Genomic DNA, 14309 nt, shown 5'->3' on the forward strand with positions numbered 1-14309 from the left:
CATGCTATTATACAGATTCAACAACCGTTTTAGCTTGGCTTAATTCACCTTCTTACACATGGGAGACGTTTGTTGCAAATAGGGTTGCGAAAATACAATCACTTTCAGAGTTTCATCAAATTTATCAAGGGCCAACTGAATCCTGCAGATTTGGTGTCAAGAGGATCAAGATTAGAAGTACTATTCAAGTCACAAATATGGTTTCAAGGTCCAGAATTCCTAAGAAATGGGGAAACAAGTCCCTTCAATGAATATGATTTTCCAGAGGTTATTCCAGAAAGACGCAAGAAGAAATCGGTTTTGTCAGCAGCAATTCGAAATGAGCTTAGCTTGATAGAAAACATCAATTACAGAAATTCATTTTTCACATTAAGAAAAATATTTGCATTTTGTTTTAGATTCTATTATAATTGTAGAAGACCAAAAGAATTACGAAATACAGGCCAACTAACGGTTAATGAGTTAAAACAAGGAACCCGGTGGATTATGGTTTACACTCAAAGAACCTCATTTCCAGAAGATTATCATGTCTTAGAAGGAAGAAGGCTTGTAAATAGAAATTCATCTATAGCATCGCTTACTCCCTATTTTGATGAAAAAACTAAATTAATTCGAGTCGGTGGAAGATTGGCCTATGCGAAGATCTCTCCAGATGCTAAGCATCAAATTCTAATTCCACAAAATAATGTAATAACTAAATTGATTTTGACTGATGTACATCGTAAACATATGCACGCTTCACATAGAGCGTTAATAGCTATCTCTAGACAACAATATTGGATATTAGGTGTTGGACATGCAGTTATTAGTCGATGCATCATTTGTTTTAGAGCGAAGCAAAGATTCATCAACCAAATGATGGGAAATATGCCTCCAGAAAGGGTGAATGTATACACACTTTGGAGGCTTGTGGGAAGCTGCTGTAAAATCTGCAAAGACGCTTCTCGTTCGTCATCTAGGCGAAGTTTCATTGACGTATGAGCAGTTGCTAACTGTGGTCATACAAATAGAAGCAATATTGAACTCTCGACCGCTAACACCGCACAGTGGACCGATCCATACATGCTAGACGTAAAAAATTCTTTCTCTTGGTTAAATGATTTTATTTGACAATACAAGCATTTTTTACTATGGGAGGTGGGGGTCTATCTCCCCCCGTTTAAGCGGGAGGGGCAATTTTCTAAAATATGACAAAAAATTAAAAAAAAAATTATTAAAAAACAACGGCAACACCTACAGTTATGAATGGTACTTTTTTCAAAAGTCAAAATTCTACACATAATTCTAATTTTTAAATAAAGTTATTTCAATCAATGGTTTTCGAGATAATCGATTTCAAAGTCAAAATTTGTGAAAAAAAAAGTTTGAAAAAACACATTGAATACAATTTCTTTCATGACTGTGACATTAAATATGAAATTAATAGATGAAATAAGCTGCCTTAATTAATTTCTAATCAAAAACTGGAAACCATATGCTTCTATGCCTTCTAGTTTTTGAGAAAATTAAAAATAAAAAAATTACCTGTTCATCATATTTTCATTTCCTTGGCTATTTTCGCCAATATTAACAGCTTTTTAACTTTAAAGTATTATGCCTCAAGATTTAAACACCCTTTTGTATTCTCTGGCCCGCTCAGACAACTTCGTTGCTTTGCTTAGGCCATTAAATTGGTCCTAAGAATCTCTCCCCCAAAAATACAATTTTCAATGCAAAAAAAATATAAAAAACCTAAAAATTATGATATGTATGGAATTTTTAATGAACTTAAATTTGAACTTAAAGCAGATCACGAACTTTTGCGCGTTTAGAATGAGGTGTAGAATCATCAAAACTTTTGTTTGGCCTTCCACTCTTAAAGTGCCCCTCAGTTTTTTCTAAACTATTATTCTGATTGTCCAATGCTAATATAAAATTGGAACCATCTAGCCAGTCTTTGTATTTCAGGCGAAATCTATCATTTCTCGAACCAGCTGCCTTCCACTTTTTGTCAAAACTTGCAGACAAAAGCTTAATTTTATTTTTAATCTGCTTAGAGATCTCGATATTTTCTTCTGAAAGACTAAATTTATCCAGAACATGTTCGAAAATTTTAACATTCCGGTTCTTCTTTTGATTCGAACGCCAAACGCCATAAAATTCCATACGTGAAATTCCAAATTCTAGTAGGATTCAAACCAAAAAAAAAAGGCCTTGCAAATTAGTGCGAAAGAAAAAAAACATATATTCTTTAACTAGACATGACACACTTTTCAAAAACATATAATTTATCACGACACTTTGACATACTCATATTTAGATTGTCTAAAACAAAATAACATTTTTAACAATTTTTACCACAAAATAAGTGTTTCACTGTAAGCTCATTTCCAAGACAAGTAAACGGGACACAAGATATCAAACATGGAAAAATATAAGAGAACAAACCGACTAATACACCTGCCATTTGTTTGAATTTAATTCTTTTTGGATTCAAAATTATAAAAAAAATTGTATTTACTTTGAATTGCAAAAATTTTATTCAAGAAATATTATAAATTGAAAGTTTGACTTTGAAGTGACAGAACTTTTTATTTAAGCAACCAAATGTCAAGTGGATTGAAGTTCTGAGATCAGCTGGGTATTGTTATTGTTTATATCCGTATGAACAACAGTGAGTCTCAGTTGACTTTTTTACGTCTGGCATGTATGGATCGGTCCACTGTGCACCGTTGTCATCTGATCCAAACGATTTTGAAGCTCTTACTCCAGGGCACTTCTTAATCGGAGGTCCTCTTACGGCCATCGCAGAACCAGATGTAACAGACAGCAAAATAGGCAGTCTAAACAAATTTCGGCAAATGCAACACATACAACAGCATTTCTGGAAAAGGTGGTCTGCTGAATATTTACATCTTCTGCAACAAAGAGTTAAATCGAAAACAGAATCGAACAACCTTAAAAATGACACATTGGTGCTCATTAAAGAAGATAATATTCCTCCTATGCGCTGGAAACTTGGCCGAGTGATCGAGGCATTTAAAGGAAGTGACAATAAAGTACGCGTGGCTAACGTTAAAACGCAAACTGGAACGTACCAACGAGCGATACACAATCTTTGTCCTCTTCCGATAGACGAGCCAGATTATCCTCCTCCAACAAGTGAACCAGATTATCAAGGAAAAAATCAACATACAAGATGTTTAAGATCAAGAAATCCAAAAAAAAATGACATTGCTGTCAGTCTTGTTTTTGGTACTTTTACTGATACCCACATCTTTATGTCACTCACAAACACAGGAACAAATAAATATAAACAAACTTGATGATGGCGTTGGCGTATACTTTGAAGACGTTGGCAGAATTCGAACAGTAAACACGTATTGGAAAATATTTGTGTATTACAATCTGACAACGTACTGGCAAGAATTTGATGAGCTGAAAACATATGTCAATGAAATGCGAGATCTGTGTACAAAAAAAATAGCTCATCAAATGTACTACATACCAACAATAGATACAATGCGAAGCAGGATCGCAGTTATAGAGCATAACAACGAATTGCTTCAAAATTACCATGCGCCAAAATACGAAAGAGCCAGAATAGCAATGGCGCATAGCTTGTTTGGTATACTAGACCAAGAAAGTGCTGATAAGATACAAGTCCAAATCAGCAATGAATATAAGAACGAAGATCATTTGATTGAACTTTTGAAAAAACAAAGTTCGATTGCAGATGCTACTTCTAATATTTTGAAACGAAACCACATCCAAGTTCAAGAACAATTTAAGGCTCTAAATGAACACCTTCAAAGTACAATGGCAATCTTCAGCAAGAAGGACAAGGTTAACGATGTACGACAAAACCTTGGATCTTTGACGTCTTATTTAATTCTTGTTCTTACAAATTTCGAGCATATACAAGATCTACTATTAGATGTTCTATTGGATTTAAATCATGGAAACATAAATCCACATTTTATAATCCCTCATCAATTAAGTGAGCAGCTGAAACTCGTAAGAAGCAATTTACCTTCTTATTTATCATTGCCTGAAGGTTCAGTCATTGACATGTACAAGATGTCAACTGTGAAAGGCCATTTCTTAAATAATTCAATTGTTTTCGAAATGCTATTGCCACTAACTGATGCTGAAGAATTTCAACTTTTTAATCTTCTTAATGTTCCTATAATCCACAGAAACAACACGTATATGGTAGAAACATCTGCGCAATATTTAGCTGTGTCATTGCCTAGAGATAGATATTTCCTAGTGAGTGATTTGGAGCTATGGGCATGCAAACGGTTGGTGTCCAAGAAATATATGTGCAACCAAGTTCATCCAACCATTATCCAGCAAGGTAACTCCGAGATATGCGAATTGGCATTACTAAACCACAAGGAAGAGAGCTTTAAAAAATGCATCTTAAGGGCGACACCTTAACAAAATGTTTGGATGAGACTCAAATCATCTAATAGCTGGATTTTCTCTATCCCATCAAAAATGTCTGGACATTTGATTTGCGGTGATAAGAGCAACGCCGTTACTTTGTTTGGAAATGAGGTTCTGGAATTCAAAAAATCTTGTATTTTACAATTGCCCAACATTGTCATCAAAGGTAAAATTAATTTTGAAAGCATAATAACGTCACCTTTTATTCCTAGCGCTAATGCAAGCAGTTGGTTCATGAATCAAGACAGTGGCGGATCCAGGATTTTTTTCTGGGGGGGGGGGCACAAGGGACGGATTGGGAAAATCAGCCAGAACAGTTAGAAATAAAGTGAAGTATCATACGACTGACTGACAAGCAGCGAATTTTTACGACGCACAGTGCGGTATTTTGGTCTAAAACCTGGCCAAAAATATTTTGGCACATTTCCCACATCAAATATGTAGGTACCAAATGACAAAAAAGTTATTTGGAAGGAAAAAAATTGCATTTGCTTGTTACAGTAAAACCTACTTAAGTGCTTACCCACCTACCTACCGATTATACGGGCGAAAAAAATGTAAAAATCATAAAATGCACGTACAATCCTGTGCTATATTTAAGTAGTAATCTATTCTTTATTTTATTTTTTGACTTAAGTTGTTTCATTAAATAGTTTTTGAGAAATTAAGAATTTTTGTGAAAAATATTAAAGAATTGGCTTTAAAGGCTAATAGCTTCAGTTTTAGAAATTGGTGTTGCAGGATAATGGTCTTGGCAATTAGTTTATATGTTTGGCTATTATAAAAAAAAGTGTAGGTAGGTATATATTGTATATGTTTTTTGAGAAAAAAGATACAAAACTGAAATTATCAGTTTTATTGGGTTCATTTTTGACTTCAAAATATGATGCACTAAACAAAACAAATCTTCAAATTAAACAAAACAAATCTTCAAATTAAATTTAATTAAAATATTTTTATCAAACAATAGTTTAAATGAAATTACATCAAAAGAGCTTAAACTGCTAAATGGAGAACATACCTACACATTTATCATTTATCCATTATCCATTTAGGTTTTTTTTGAGTAAAAACTGAATTGTTATTGCACTTTAACTACCAACTAAAGTACATTAGCGCTTCATTAAAGAACAACAAAACTAGTACTTTTCTTTCTATCAATTACACCCAAAAATTGCTGTGAACTCTTGATAGACCGAGAGCCCAGAGCAGATTTTGGGAGTTTTTGGATAACCGAAAATGAGTCATATGTATGTGTAGGTAATAGCGTTCTGATGAAGAATTCGAAAGTCTGGCAGGTTTATTTCACGGCATTCTATGGTTTATGGGGAGTTGAAAAATGCATTTTTTCCGATTTTTGTGTCGAGTATATAACCACTTTAATTCATATAGAGCCGATAGAGGGCGATACCTTGATTGCAAAAAGTTCGGTCCCAGACGTTTTATTCACGGCATTACCCCCGCCAGACGTCCTTGAAGATTCGCGAAATGGCGATTTTCATACAAAAGTCAAAATATTATTTTTTGCAAGATATATAACAGTAGATTTATAATAAAGCATTTCGAGACTCTTCAAGGCAGTCTTACAAAAAATAATATTCTGACTTTTGTATGAAAATCGCCATTTCGCGACTCTTCAAAGACGTCTGGCGGGAGTAATGCCGTGAATAAAACGTCTGGCACTAATTTATTTTCTATCAGGGGGTAGTGGTGATTTTTTAAAAGGTACCACCAGACGGTTATATATCTTGCAAAAAATAATATTTTGACTTTTGTATGAAAATCGCCATTTCGCGAATCTTCAAGGACGTCTGGCGGGGGTAATGCCGTGAATAAAACGTCTGGCACTAATTTATTTTCTATCAAGGGGTAGTGGTGATTTTTTAAAAGGTACCACCAGACAGTTATATATCTTGCAAAAAATAATATTTTGACTTTTGTATGAAAATCTCCATTTCGCGAATCTTCAAGGACGTCTGGCGGGGGTAATGCCGTGGTTAAAACGTCTGGCACTAATTTATTTTCTATCAGGGGGTAGTGGTGATTTTTTAAAAGGTACCACCAGACGGTTATATATCTTACAAAAAATAATATTCTGACTTTTGTATGAAAATCGCCATTTCGCGAATCTTCAAGGACGTCTGGCGGGGGTAATGCCGTGGTTAAAACGTCTGGCACTAATTTATTTTCTATCAGGGGGTAGTGGTGATTTTTTAAAAGGTACCACCAGACGGTTATATATCTTGCAAAAAATAATATTTTGACTTTTGTATGAAAATCGCCATTTCGCGAATCTTCAAGGACGTCTGGCGGGGGTAATGCCGTGGTAAAAACGTCTGGCACTAATTTATTTTCTATCAGGGGGTAGTGGTGATTTTTTAAAAGGTACCACCAGACGGTTATATATCTTACAAAAAATAATATTCTGACTTTTGTATGAAAATCGCAATTTCGCTACTCTTCAAGGACGTCTGGCGGGGGTAATGCCGTGAATAAAACGTCTGGCACTAATTTATTTTCTATCAGGGGGTAGTGGTGATTTTTTAAAAGGTACTACCAGACGGTTATATATCTTGCAAAAAATAATATTTTGACTTTTGTATGAAAATCGCCATTTCGCGAATCTTCAAGGACGTCTGGCAGGGGTAATGCCGTGGTTAAAACGTCTGGCACTAATTTATTTTCTATCAGGGGGTAGTGGTGATTTTTTAAAAGGTACCACCAGACGGTTATATATCTTACAAAAAATAATATTCTGACTTTTGTATGAAAATCGCCATTTCGCTACTCTTCAAGGACGTCTGGTGGGGGTAATGCCGTGAATAAAACGTCTGGCACTAATTTATTTTCTATCAAGGGGTAGTGGTTATTTTTTAATAGGTACCACCAGACGGTTATACATCTTGCAAAAAATAATATTGTGACTTTTGTATGAAAATCGCCATTTCGCGAATCTTCAAGGACGTCTGGCGGGGGTAATGCCGTGAATAAAACGTCTGGGACCGAACTTTTTGCAATCAAGGTATCGCCCTCTATCGGCTCTATATGAATTAAAGTGGTTATATACTCGACACAAAAATCGGAAAAAATGCATTTTTCAACTCCCCATAAACCATAGAATGCCGTGAAATAAACCTGCCAGACTTTCGAATTCTTCATCAGGACGCTATTACCTACACATACATATGACCCATTTTCGGTTATCCAAAAACTCCCAAAATCTGCTCTGGGCTCTTAGACTAGACCGAGAGCCCAGAGCAGATTTTGGGAGTTTTTGGATAACCGAAAATGAGTCATATGTATGTGTAGGTAATAGCGTTCTGATGAAGAATTCGAAAGTCTGGCAGGTTTATTTCACGGCATTCTATGGTTTATGGGGAGTTGAAAAATGCATTTTTTCCGATTTTTGTGTCGAGTATATAACCACTTTAATTCATATAGAGCCGATAGAGGGCGATACCTTGATTGCAAAAAGTTCGGTCCCAGACGTTTTATTCACGGCATTACCCCCGCCAGACGTCCTTGAAGATTCGCGAAATGGCGATTTTCATACAAAAGTCAAAATATTATTTTTTGCAAGATATATAACAGTAGATTTATAATAAAGCATTTCGAGACTCTTCAAGGCAGTCTTACAAAAAATAATATTCTGACTTTTGTATGAAAATCGCCATTTCGCGACTCTTCAAAGACGTCTGGCGGGAGTAATGCCGTGAATAAAACGTCTGGCACTAATTTATTTTCTATCAGGGGGTAGTGGTGATTTTTTAAAAGGTACCACCAGACGGTTATATATCTTGCAAAAAATAATATTTTGACTTTTGTATGAAAATCGCCATTTCGCGAATCTTCAAGGACGTCTGGCGGGGGTAATGCCGTGAATAAAACGTCTGGCACTAATTTATTTTCTATCAAGGGGTAGTGGTGATTTTTTAAAAGGTACCACCAGACAGTTATATATCTTGCAAAAAATAATATTTTGACTTTTGTATGAAAATCTCCATTTCGCGAATCTTCAAGGACGTCTGGCGGGGGTAATGCCGTGGTTAAAACGTCTGGCACTAATTTATTTTCTATCAGGGGGTAGTGGTGATTTTTTAAAAGGTACCACCAGACGGTTATATATCTTACAAAAAATAATATTCTGACTTTTGTATGAAAATCGCCATTTCGCGAATCTTCAAGGACGTCTGGCGGGGGTAATGCCGTGGTTAAAACGTCTGGCACTAATTTATTTTCTATCAGGGGGTAGTGGTGATTTTTTAAAAGGTACCACCAGACGGTTATATATCTTGCAAAAAATAATATTTTGACTTTTGTATGAAAATCGCCATTTCGCGAATCTTCAAGGACGTCTGGCGGGGGTAATGCCGTGGTAAAAACGTCTGGCACTAATTTATTTTCTATCAGGGGGTAGTGGTGATTTTTTAAAAGGTACCACCAGACGGTTATATATCTTACAAAAAATAATATTCTGACTTTTGTATGAAAATCGCAATTTCGCTACTCTTCAAGGACGTCTGGCGGGGGTAATGCCGTGAATAAAACGTCTGGCACTAATTTATTTTCTATCAGGGGGTAGTGGTGATTTTTTAAAAGGTACTACCAGACGGTTATATATCTTGCAAAAAATAATATTTTGACTTTTGTATGAAAATCGCCATTTCGCGAATCTTCAAGGACGTCTGGCAGGGGTAATGCCGTGGTTAAAACGTCTGGCACTAATTTATTTTCTATCAGGGGGTAGTGGTGATTTTTTAAAAGGTACCACCAGACGGTTATATATCTTACAAAAAATAATATTCTGACTTTTGTATGAAAATCGCCATTTCGCTACTCTTCAAGGACGTCTGGTGGGGGTAATGCCGTGAATAAAACGTCTGGCACTAATTTATTTTCTATCAAGGGGTAGTGGTTATTTTTTAATAGGTACCACCAGACGGTTATACATCTTGCAAAAAATAATATTGTGACTTTTGTATGAAAATCGCCATTTCGCGAATCTTCAAGGACGTCTGGCGGGGGTAATGCCGTGAATAAAACGTCTGGGACCGAACTTTTTGCAATCAAGGTATCGCCCTCTATCGGCTCTATATGAATTAAAGTGGTTATATACTCGACACAAAAATCGGAAAAAATGCATTTTTCAACTCCCCATAAACCATAGAATGCCGTGAAATAAACCTGCCAGACTTTCGAATTCTTCATCAGGACGCTATTACCTACACATACATATGACCCATTTTCGGTTATCCAAAAACTCCCAAAATCTGCTCTGGGCTCTTAGACTATGATTATAATGCTTCATCATTTTAATTTCATTTTATTTATTTATGAAATTCATTTAAAGCCCAAGAGACCCAACGTTAGACACCATCCTTTTTTTTATTAGTCCTTCTTCTCTTGTAGAAAAATCGCTTGTAGTTACAAGTCTACCGCAAATAAAAATTTTTCAAATACTTTTATGAAACAGAAATATTCGCCGCACTTGTAAATTTTACTTGTAGCTACAAGTCTACGATACTTGTAGTTATTAGTCTATTCGAATTCTTTATGAAACAGAAGATTGCTGATAATTTACAAGCTACAAGTAAATTTACAAATAATTATTAGTCTTGTAGTTTTATGAAATAGGGCCCTGGAGAAACTTTCCCAATAAAATAATATTTATAAAAATCTATAAGTAAGGGTCGCTTTTGAGGAGTTTTTTTTTCAAGGGGTCCTTATTTTCGGGGTGCAAACTTGGGCAAACTTCTGAAATGCAAGTTTGTTCTACATATCCAGCAGTTAAATAATATATAAAAAATGGAGTTGCATATACAATTAAATTTTTTTTAGAATACCATTCATACCTTGATTGTCGATGTCCATATCAAAATTTTTCACCAAAATCACTTGAAAGTTAAAAAAAAAACACTTAGAAAATTCACTTTTTTTTTAAATGGAAAAAAATTCGTGTTTACCCAACAAATATTCGTTTATTTATTTGTGGGGTGGAGATTTTCATGGAAAAGCGATGCAACAAACAATAAAATTCGCATATCCAGTCAGAAATAGACAAGAGTTTGTAATGATGCATCCTGCAATGCATTACATTTAACCTCTACAACAACAAACTACTCCCAAAACAAATCATCACCAGCCAACTAAGCAACTATCTACCTCCCAGCATCAGCATCACCAGCCGCCGCACAATGGGCCCAAAGGACCATTTGCGTCTCAAAAATGGTTTTTATGAAATTTTAATTTTTGGTAATTTCTTTATGAAAATGAATCAAGGGAAAGTCAGTCTATATGTTTGCATTGAAATTTGATTTTTAAAATGAGTTCCTCTATTACAAAATTGTATCTGAAGTCTCCACTTGAAAATACTTTGTTTGAGTAACAAAATAAAGCAAATTTTCACGATACGTTTTCAAAACTATATTTGAATAAATTATATAAGTGTTGTATGTCGTTGGAAAGCTTATTTTAACTGCTATTTATTTTGCTGAAAATAAAATTTTTTTAAAATATATTTTTAATTAATATTATTTTTTTCACACAGTAAGCTTTTATTTGCAGTTTTTTAATTTCGAATTGAGTTTTAAATGTTTCCGCTGTCTTCCGCTGTCTTCCGCTGTCTTCCGCTGTCTCCTTTTTTTCACAATTTTGTTCTTTGGTTTATGTACTAAAAGATACAAAAAGAATTAGCTGCTTTTATCTGCTTTTCTTTGCAGGAGAACGATATATCTATCGAAAGACATAGTACAAAAAAACGTATTTTGGTGCATCCTGACCTGTTTCAATACATATCTTGAGTTCTATTGATCGCACTGTCAAGATTGATGTCTTCAGGCTTTGGGGAAATGACAGAGCATCAATCCTTATATTAAGAATGTGATTTTGTGTTAATTTAGCCTACTCACATATCACATTAATTGGAAAACTCGCGATATTTAACCCCTCGGAAACCATATAAAGCCGCGATTTAAAGCTGCTAGACTTTTGAATTCGTTATTAAAACGCATAAGGCTATATAAAACTGCATACTCACATTTTGGTTATACCTCCACTCCCAAAATTTGCTGTGGGCTCTTAGACTTAGTATTTGCACCCGAAATTGAAGATATTTGTATTTTGAATAATGCTGTCATTGTACTATTAGAAAAAGTCTAAGGTAGCAGAAAAATGTTTAATATTGTTGAAAAAAATTCATCTATGGAAAAAGTTACATAGAGATTTTATTTACTGATTTTGATATTACTAGAAGATTTTCAAAAGAGCCGTTTAAAGTATTTAATTAAGAAGGATTTTCGTACAAAAGACTTTATTTAAAATGAGTATAATCAATATTTTTCTTATAATTTTTCAATAAAATAGCTTTATTTTCAAATAACGTAACACAAACAAACTACATTGAAATGTATTTTTTCTTCATTTTATACTCATAAAAATAATTAAGTAATTTTAAGAAAGGAAGGCCTTAATAAAAATTAAGAAACCAGTTTTGTCTTATTTTGCAAAATTTGAGAAAATAATCTTTTAAGATACAAAAGTTACAAATTTTTGAGATGTTCTAGCCTAGTCAAAATCGTATTTTTTTAGCTTTGAATAAACGTTTAATACTTAAATAAAAATATTAGCTAAGAAAACGGTGTGTTAAATAATAATTAAACATTTTAGGTAATATATTCCAAATTTGAGTTAATTATTTTCAGACTCGAAGAAATGACAGATTTTTGAAACGCCATAGTCGAGCCAAAATTTTACGTTTTGAACTTTGCCTAGCTTTTCAAAGCTCAAAAATAATTTGCATTTAAAAAAAACTCCGCTAAATGATTTCTGATACATTAAAGATTATATGTTCCAAATTTGGTTTAATTATTTCGGGAGACAAAAAAGTTACAGATATTTTTAAATACCCAAATAAGCGAAGATCGTACTTTTTGAACTTTGACTAATTTTTAAAAGCTTAAAAACTATTTTAATTTAAAAAAATAGTAAGTTGAATGATTCGTTACATATCAAAGGCATTATATTCAAAATTTGAAGCAATTATCACAAAAGACAACAAAGTTACAGATTTTTGAGACGCCTAAGGCCATATGGGCCCACTGTGCGCCGGCGCATGCGACATACCTTCATTACCAACCAGCAACAACAACAACCCCAAACGCATCACCGCTCCCATGTACCTAGTCAAGCATACCCACATCACTGATAGCAAATTATGATAACACCCACGCAATCGTTCAATGTGCAGTGTGGTGAATTCAAAAGAGAATCAACAAAAAGAATTGTGGTGAATTCAAAACACGAAGAAGACGCAAAAAGAGAAACTACAAAAATCTAATGTTCTTCGTGTGGTAAACTGGTACATCACGCACTGATGACAGAACGAATACCGCACAAAGAAGAAAAGGTAAAAATATGAAATTATCATGTGTGGTGAAAAATACATGGCACGATAAGCCTGTGGTCAAGTGTTTATACTAAAGCCAAATATGCGTAGCCCGCTACCCGTAACCCCGCCGTGTACCATAAAACACTAAATACACATATTCTATGAGCACCTGATAAAATAGAAACATTATGTGCAATACAGGGTGCCCTACATATATATAAAACATGTTATAAATTTACATAACAGTTTATATTTTTTTTATAAAGTTGGTACGGTAAATATTAACATATAAGACTATATCAAAATGGAATTCATATGATATTTTATCGTTTGTGTGCGTATAATTCACACCCACTTTTTGCCAGATATATTAATAAGAAGGCACCCAAGGGCCAGCAAAGAGCAGGTTGAGAGTGTTTAACTTAAAGCCTAAATACCATACGGATACCGAAGATTTTCCCCCACCAGTGGTAAGGGATCTAAAGTTTATGTATAGCCGGTACCATACCGTAGATAAACCGATTTACAGTCGTTGAAATCCAGAGGAAACTCTGTGAACAACCGCTTAAAAACCGTTGAAAAGCTAAGGGAAACCTTATAGCTAAACCGATTAACAGTCGTTGAAATCCAGAGGAAACTCTGTGAACAACCGGTTAAAAACCGTTGAAAAGCTAAGGGAAACCTTAAAGCTAAACCGATTAAAAATCGTTGAAATCCAGAGGAAACTCTGTGAGCAACCGGTTCAAAACCGTTGAAAAGCTAAGGGAAACCTTAAAGCTAAACCGATTAAAAATCGTAGAAAACCAGAGGAAACTCTGTGAGCAACCGGTTCACAACCGTTGAAAAGCTAAGGGAAACCTTACAGCTAAACCGATTAAGAGTCGTTGAAGAACCGGTTAGAAACCGTTGAACAACCAGAGGTCGCTCTGTTGAAAACTGGTTAGAACCCAGCATTGCGTTACGCGCAAAACCAGAAAACGGACCGCCAATAGCAGAGACCAGAGTTGCCGCGTTCAACAAAACACCAGAGATACGCCGTAAAAGTAAAATAGTGTTTATTATTAAGTTTTATGAATAAATAAAGGATTAAAAATAATTAAAGATCTTTTAATATGTCAAGGTTCAGTACCTCCCTTGGTTGACCCTGGACCCGACGAGCTTACCTCAGCTATAAAATCCAAGGTACATCACAAATTGGCGCCCGAGCAGGGACCATAAGGTCTTTTCCGGAAAATCCTAAGGAAAGTAAATGGACCAGTAACACCAGAACCGAAACCGAAAACTACCGGAACCCGATAAACCAGAAAGCCGATACACCAGAAATCCGATACACCAGAAAGCCGATACACTAGAAATCCGATACACCAGAAATCCGACATACCAGAACCGAAATTACCTGAAGCCCGGTACACCAGGAATCCGATAAACCAGAAAGCCGATACACCAGAAAGCCGATACACCAGAAATCCGACATACCAGAACCGAAATTACC

The 14309-nt window shown here is 34.9% G+C and overlaps 1 protein-coding gene across 4 annotated transcripts in view; it reads left to right on the top strand.

Moving 5' to 3' along the window:
- LOC129905216 (uncharacterized) overlaps positions 1 to 14309 on the top strand; it is a 429598-nt gene that overhangs the window by 343484 nt on the left and 71805 nt on the right. The window lies entirely within an intron of this gene.

This window comes from Episyrphus balteatus, chromosome 1 (assembly GCF_945859705.1).
Source record: "Episyrphus balteatus chromosome 1, idEpiBalt1.1, whole genome shotgun sequence".
NCBI classification, from domain to species: Eukaryota; Metazoa; Arthropoda; class Insecta; order Diptera; family Syrphidae; genus Episyrphus; species Episyrphus balteatus.